The sequence below is a fragment of the Apium graveolens genome, chromosome 9, assembly GCF_009905375.1.
Source record: "Apium graveolens cultivar Ventura chromosome 9, ASM990537v1, whole genome shotgun sequence".
In the NCBI taxonomy this organism is placed as follows: Eukaryota; Viridiplantae; Streptophyta; class Magnoliopsida; order Apiales; family Apiaceae; genus Apium; species Apium graveolens.
Genome location: NC_133655.1, coordinates 257,784,110 through 257,791,203, shown reverse-complemented (window position 1 = coordinate 257,791,203; position 7,094 = coordinate 257,784,110). Strand labels below are relative to the sequence as shown.

The 7,094-nt window shown below is 35.8% G+C and overlaps 1 long non-coding RNA gene across 1 annotated transcript; it reads right to left on the bottom strand.

Moving 5' to 3' along the window:
• Positions 1-2,741: 2,741 nt before the first annotated feature.
• Positions 2,742-3,821, bottom strand: LOC141682693 (uncharacterized). The gene is made up of 3 exons (XR_012559916.1): positions 3,497-3,821; positions 3,078-3,381; positions 2,742-2,982 (listed from the first exon to the last, which is right to left on the bottom strand). It is a non-coding gene; the product is annotated as an uncharacterized LOC141682693 (long non-coding RNA).
• Positions 3,822-7,094: the final 3,273 nt, after the last annotated feature.

The window sequence follows — 7,094 nt, the reverse complement described above, 5'->3', positions numbered from 1 at the left end:
TTCTTCTTTTCTTGCCTGATTATTTCCTTCTCTTCCTTTTTAGCTTCAACAAACTAAGGGTGTCTAGCCACCACACAGATTTCTTTACCATTTCTGCAAATCTTGGCAATTCTTCTTTTAAGTGTTGAATCAGCTGGATCTTTGAAAAATGCAATTGGCCTGGCCAACAGCTTCTTCTCATCTGGCCTAGGTGTTTCATACACAATATCCATAGGATTTTTGTCTGAAAACTTTGAGTAGTTTCTTTTAGGCTTCATGATAAGATTTGCCTTTGGAGATTTTACACAAGAAGTTTGGCCCTTTTTCAGATAATTCATACTCATATCATCCACAGAAATCTTCTTGACTTGAGAGTGATGAATGAAGATTTTGTCTGGTTTCTGAATTGGCCCATACTTCTGTTGAATTTCTGCATCTATCTTTCTCCATTTATCATCTAGTTCCTTCTCCACAGCTGCATCATCAAGCATCTTGGGAATTGACTTTAACTCAATCATAGCAGCTGTTATGTGGATCAGATCAATGTTGTCCAATACTGGTGGCTTTGGAAGAGTAATTTCTGAAACAATTAATTGGCTGATTTATACATTTACCATTTTCTCCCCCTCATTAGATGTCTCTGCTTGACTGACTTGAGATAATGATTTCTCCCCCTTTTTGTTATCATCAAGTAGAGTGGAGGAAGAAGATTGTGCAGCCACCAGCTGTTGCAGCAGTTGAGTTTGCAGTGCTTGATGTAGATGTATAGCTGTGAGAGAAACTTCCATTGCAGTCATCCTTTTATCCAAGAAATCCACTTTAGTGTCAATATCAGAGTTCTTCCTTAGCTGTATCTTAATATCAAGCATTGTTGCTTCTGGAAGTTTAGCATCCAATCTTTCAGAAATGTCCTTCTTCACTTGATCAATCTCAGCCTTGATAGAAGTGACATCCTGATTGTGTTGGAAACCTTGGATTTGATGCATGTGTATAGAATTGAGATATGCCTATAAGAGCATCCCGGTGCCAGCATCTGTTGTAAATTGAAGAGCATTATGTGTCTCCTGGATTTGATGGATGAGAGTGGTCTTGAAATATTGAAGATCACATTCCTTGGAGAATTCCCAAGATGGCAGGCCAGATCTAGAGCTGGTGCCTGCTGCTCCGCCTATGTCCACAAGCTCTTTACTATCATCACCATCATCTCCAAAAAGATCTTCAGATTCACCAGTGCCATAGTCTATATTATCATCAGCTTTAGGTGGCATGGCTTTGATGGCAACCTTAGCTCTTTGCATGGATTGAGTGGTGTGCACCAAATTAAGCATTCTTTCAGCCTTCTCATTTCCCTTTTTAGCTAGAACTTGATAAGCTGAAACAGGATGAGTAAATGTCTCAGCATCCAGGGAAATAGAATCTATGACAGCTTGGTATTCTTGCTGAAATAGCCTTTCCCTTTCTGCATTACTGACATTCATTGACTCACTTGCAATGGTGTCCATCTTTATCACTCATGTACCTGCATTTCTCTCAGTATCTCTTTATTTTTGCATCAAGGGCTCCTCTTGGCTTCCCACCCTCACCTTCACCATCTAAGGTGGGACTCCTCTCACTCACTTTTGTCAGTCCTGAAGAAATGGACTGCATAGGTTCAATCATTTTCTCTCCTTTTGCCTGGGAGCAACCCAGTATCTCACTCGGTTAACTCCCTTCCCTCAGTCATAAAAGTGATTGTACTACTACTAAGTCCTTTGCACTTGTGATAATTGAAGAAATTTGAAGTTGTGCAGAGACTCCTGACGGATGAGGAATATTCATCGGGGTAGCAGTTTGACTAGCCGATGGATGAATGCAGTTAGGCACATCCGTCGGGATACAATCACTACTTGACGGATGAATGATATCCACCGGGATTGAAGAAATGAATGAGTTTGGAGTGGAGACTATTGTAGACTCTGTGCAGATTGATGAAAATTTGGGCACAGATGTCTCAATAGACTCAGAAATAATTGGCAAGTGAGCAAACAAATCATCTAGAAGATGATGCTCACTTTCTTGGATTTTGGCTTCTTCAATAGAGTTAAAGAAGGAGAATTTGGATGTGATGTATTGATCATGTCAACATCCAGTGAGTGTATGGGTGAATTTGGTGTTTCAGGTGCTTCAATTATTAAAGATTTTGGCTGTGACTCCACATTCACTACTAGAAATATGGGATCAGACATCGGTTCAGAACCGATGTTAAAAAAAATCTGAACCGATGTCTTCGCGTGTGATGTTAAATGTCATCAACCTTTGACATCGGTTAACAACCGATGTCTATTACAGTGCTATACATCGATTTTAAGATTAAATGTGATGTCTTTGCAACAAATTTCAGATTAGTTGCCCGATGTGAAATGTTTGATCAGACATCGGTTAAGTTAGCCCTCGATTTGAAATGATGGATAAGACATGGTTTTATTCATGAAACCGATGTTAAATCTTTTTGTTTAACATCAGCCAATTTCTCTAACCGATGTTATTTGACTTAAAATATATTGTGTTTCTTTTCAGAACCGATGTCAAATGACTATTTCACATCGGTTTTTTTAGTTCTTTTTCATTTAATATTATTTTACATGATGTCTTTTGTATAGTTTTTTACATGGGTTTACATGTACCATTGTGATGTTAATATTCTGTAAATTGCATGCCATCCTGGTACTATTTACAGCCACAGGGAACCGAAATAATGCAACATCCCAACAAAAAACATTCAAACAGAAGCATAAAGGTACTCATCCAAATTACAATTCTAATACCAAAATATTACTCATACCATACTATACATACATTTCAAATAAAATACAAGCATTCCATTAGCCAACTCATACTATACAATTTTTAAGTACTAAAACCAAAAGCAACTTGCTCTGTGTTGCTGTACCAGAACTCACAGCCTCCTTCCTCTTCAACCACCCTTTCTGCGAGTGCTATCAGTGGGGATTGGAGTAACATCCTCTGAAAAGAGGGAAATAGAAAGTCAATTATGTACTCCTTACATGGCTATAGTCTACTCATTTCCAAGTCATAAGCTAATCAGGAAAAAAAATTACCAATGCGACCAATTTTCATTCATGAATGAGCAAGTGCACGAAGTGCAGACTGAGCACCAGGAGACTTTGTCTTGTTTCCACCTATTGCAATTTATATATATATGTAGCACCAGGAGACTTTGTCTTATTTTCACATGTTGCAACAGAGTCCTCAGGCTATTTATGACTGTCTCTTCACCTTATGAGAAATGACTCTTGGCCGAAAGAACAACAAGGACCGCATGAATACCATTCTGATCCATCTTGATATATTTAGCAATCTCTTTAAGAGTGGATTATGTTTCTGTAGAACAATCAAATAAACCTTCCATATGTATTGCGTAAGATTTATTAGATCAAATAAAGCTTAAAGGAAACTATTTGTTTGTTGTAGTAGAGAACTATGGAAGTCCAACTAGACAACTAGAAAGAAACTATACCAGGCGTGTCAATAACATTAAGAGTCTGACCGTTTTCTAAGACAGTTGTACGCATCTCACATGTGCGAGTAACACCAAATGAGTCGGCATCAGATACAAATGCATCCTCCTGCAATATACTGTTGCCTGTTGCACTTTTCCCATTGCCCTTTTCCCATTGCCAGTGCATCCACCCATTTTAGAAATAACCTACTTGAAACAAAAAAATTACAACACAAAGTCTAGTCAGATCCACAAATTTACACAAAGAAAAAATAATCGAGGGAAATGAAGAACAAGATTTTAATGTTGAGAACATGAGTATAACAACAGAGGAGTAAAAACTTGTGCAATTTCTGAGTCATTTGAAGGTTCAAAATTTGAAGTCAGGCTAAAATATCACAGGTTACAAAAGGCATGCTTCAAATTTTTAAGCCAGAAAAAAGTTTAAGAACACTGATTTTACATGCTTTTTATCTGCAGAAAAGATTCTAAAGTGATATAAACATATGATACAACCACCTAAGCATTGGTTAGTTGAGTGTAGAACTGGATGAGTTAGCTCACGCAGGCCAAACTAGGGGTGAGTAAATTAACTGAAATTGAAACAAAACCATTAAAAAACCACCAAGCCGAAAAACCAAAATTATACACCTTGGTTCAAGTTCAATATGGTATTTTAATATAACTAAACATAAGTAAAAATCATATAAGGAATCTGTTAAATATGGTTACATTTATAGACGATTTCTAGGCCATTGATGTTAATCAATCCATAATAGCATCTAGAATGGAAAAAAATACTGACAAATAGTTGTTTTATATAAAAAGAAACAACCAAAGTTGACACAAAAGGGCAAGTCAAGGAAAAAAGAAAACATCTAAAAAAGATAGGATTACAGAAGATAGAAACTACTCAGAATAACATGCTGCAAATTTGTAAACCTAAATATGACAGCAAAAAAAGAGCGTTCATTCATTCCTTAAAAATTCATTTCGGTAAGCTTCCTGCTCATCTTTTTATTCTCATCATTCATCGAATTGCATTATGTTATAGAATAAGATAGACACAATACATATTAACACTTTTACGAACACAACCCGAAATGACCAACCCTAACACCATAACATGAAGTCTAATAGATTGATAGAGCAATCAATTTCCAAACAAAAAGTTACAAAAATAGTGTAACCAAATATCCACAAAAAAACAAGCAATGAAAACAAGGGTAATAAAGAAAAGGGAAGGGAATGGGGTACCACAAAACCAATGGCCACAATTAGTCATGCAAGGAACACTAAAATCACCAAAGCAGATTGCACATACATCATCATCTGCAACAAATTTGAAGTCAGGCTTTCCAGAAACCACCTAAATCGAAAGGAGTCTGCCTTTCATGCACTTTTGCGAACAAAATCACTCAACTATGAACATGAAGATTTCATTGGACAAAAGAAAAAAAAACACAACCCAAGCATTATAATCCATCTCATGCTGCCAATCTCATTAACTCTAATAGTTACCAAATATTCCTCCATTAAAGGGGAGGCTATTTTTACCCCTACAAACCAAATTTTACAAAACCACATAACTGGTTCCCTTTTTGTATATGCTAATTCCTAACATTTTTGAATGTGTGCTGGATAAAAGAAACATGACATACTTATAGAATCTGAAAAGGCAAAGTAATGTTTAACAAATAATATAAAAAACAACATGGTGTACTATATTTAATCAGGATTTAACACATGCAAAGTCTATCAATGACTCCATAACTAACAAAACTTGCACATAGACCTTAGCCCACAAACAGATCATATAAAATTGAACCATGCAAGATTAAACTATAGTTTAGTAATTGAAGTGACATGAAAAAATCTAATAAAAATATTGCATGTGGATTATACCTTTTAAAGATTTAATAGTCATGTGGAAATAGACTTCTAGTTTACTCTTAGTTTCAATTTATATATATATGTAGCTCTAGTACACAGACCAAAATGGAGGTAAAAACAGCAAGTACAGAAATATTATTTCAGCTACATCGGTAAAATATTATACTTACATTATTGTTTCTTTGAAGTGAAACGCTTCTTCCTCATCTGCGATCTCAAAATAATTAGTGTCACAATATTAACAACATTATAAATAACTAGAGATCCTAAAGACTAATGATTTAAACATATACATAAGAAGTCAAATACACAATATAAAACATATTTACTAAGCAGCCTTGTAAATATTAAGAGTACTTTCGACCGCCTCTTTCCTCTTATAAGCAACACTATGAATATCAAGTGAATAAATCATGCATCAATATCTCCAATAAACATACAAATTTTTCAGATTTACACATAAAAAAGTTAAAACACCTGACCCGCATAAAGCTATTCTTTCTAACTTGTCAGAGCCATATGAAACCTTCTCGAAACCAAATGGAAGAGAGTTCCCTGCAACAATCGAGAGACAAAGTAAAACATAAAAAAAGAGAACGAGGGAGAAAGAAGGTAAGAGAGGGGGTAAACATATAAATTAACCAACTATATATATATTGACATCTGTAAAATTAAAATTTACTAAAACAATTTTAAAATTGGAACTTAATCGGACGAAACCCAGGTCTCCTTTAAAGCTCTAAAACTGCTATCAAGGACTAAGCTTACCAATTTGATGCTGGATTTGATGCTTAATTAGGTCAAATTTCAGTGTCGTTTTTGTAGTTTTAAATTAGGGTTTGTAAGAGGGAGTGGTGAGAAAGGAGAGAACGATGAGAGAGGAGATTTTTTGTACCAGTTCTAAATTAGGGTTTATAAAAAGGAATGGTGAGAAAGGAGAGAAAGATCATAGAGACGAGGGAGAGAGTCGGAGGGTTTGAGATGAAGTTGAGGTTTCACAGAGAGGGAGAGAGAGTTTCCATCTTAAGAGAGAGAGAGAGAGAGAATCGGGGGTGTGAGCAAAAGAGGGGATATAGTTTCAGTCAGAGGGAAAAAATTATATGTAAAGGGGGGAAATAATTTTTTCTATAAAAAAGGGGGGAAATTTTGGCACTGAAACGGGGGAAAAAGGACAAGTTAATTTAAATTTTTTAAAATTGGTCATAGACAACGGTTTGTAAAAATGACCGATGTCAAAGTTAAAAACGTATATTTGGCAGTTTTTATTTTCAAACATAGACAATGGCTAGTATAAGAAACCGATGTCAATATTCTTATTCAACATCGCTTAATTAAAAACCGATGTTAAATAAACTTTTAACATCGGGTGCATTACGTGCCGATGTCTAAACACCGATGTCGTATCTACTATTTCTAGTAGTGATTTATTGGAGCCACATCAATCTGACTTTGAGAAGGTGCAGTGACTGGGTCTTTAGCACCAGTTTGCACTGTATATGTTCCATGTGCATCCCCAAGGGTTTTTGATATTTTCTTTCTAGCATAAATCTGTGGTAAACTTGTGTCCCTAGCCCTCTTAACATGTGTTCCTGGTTTGGAGCTTGTTTCAATAGTAACATCCTTTTGGGAGGATGAAACTAGAAGTGAGCTTATTTCTTTATTAACAACCATAGTTTATTGGGAAACTGTGGTGTGGCTAGACTTAGGTACACTCATCTCACCA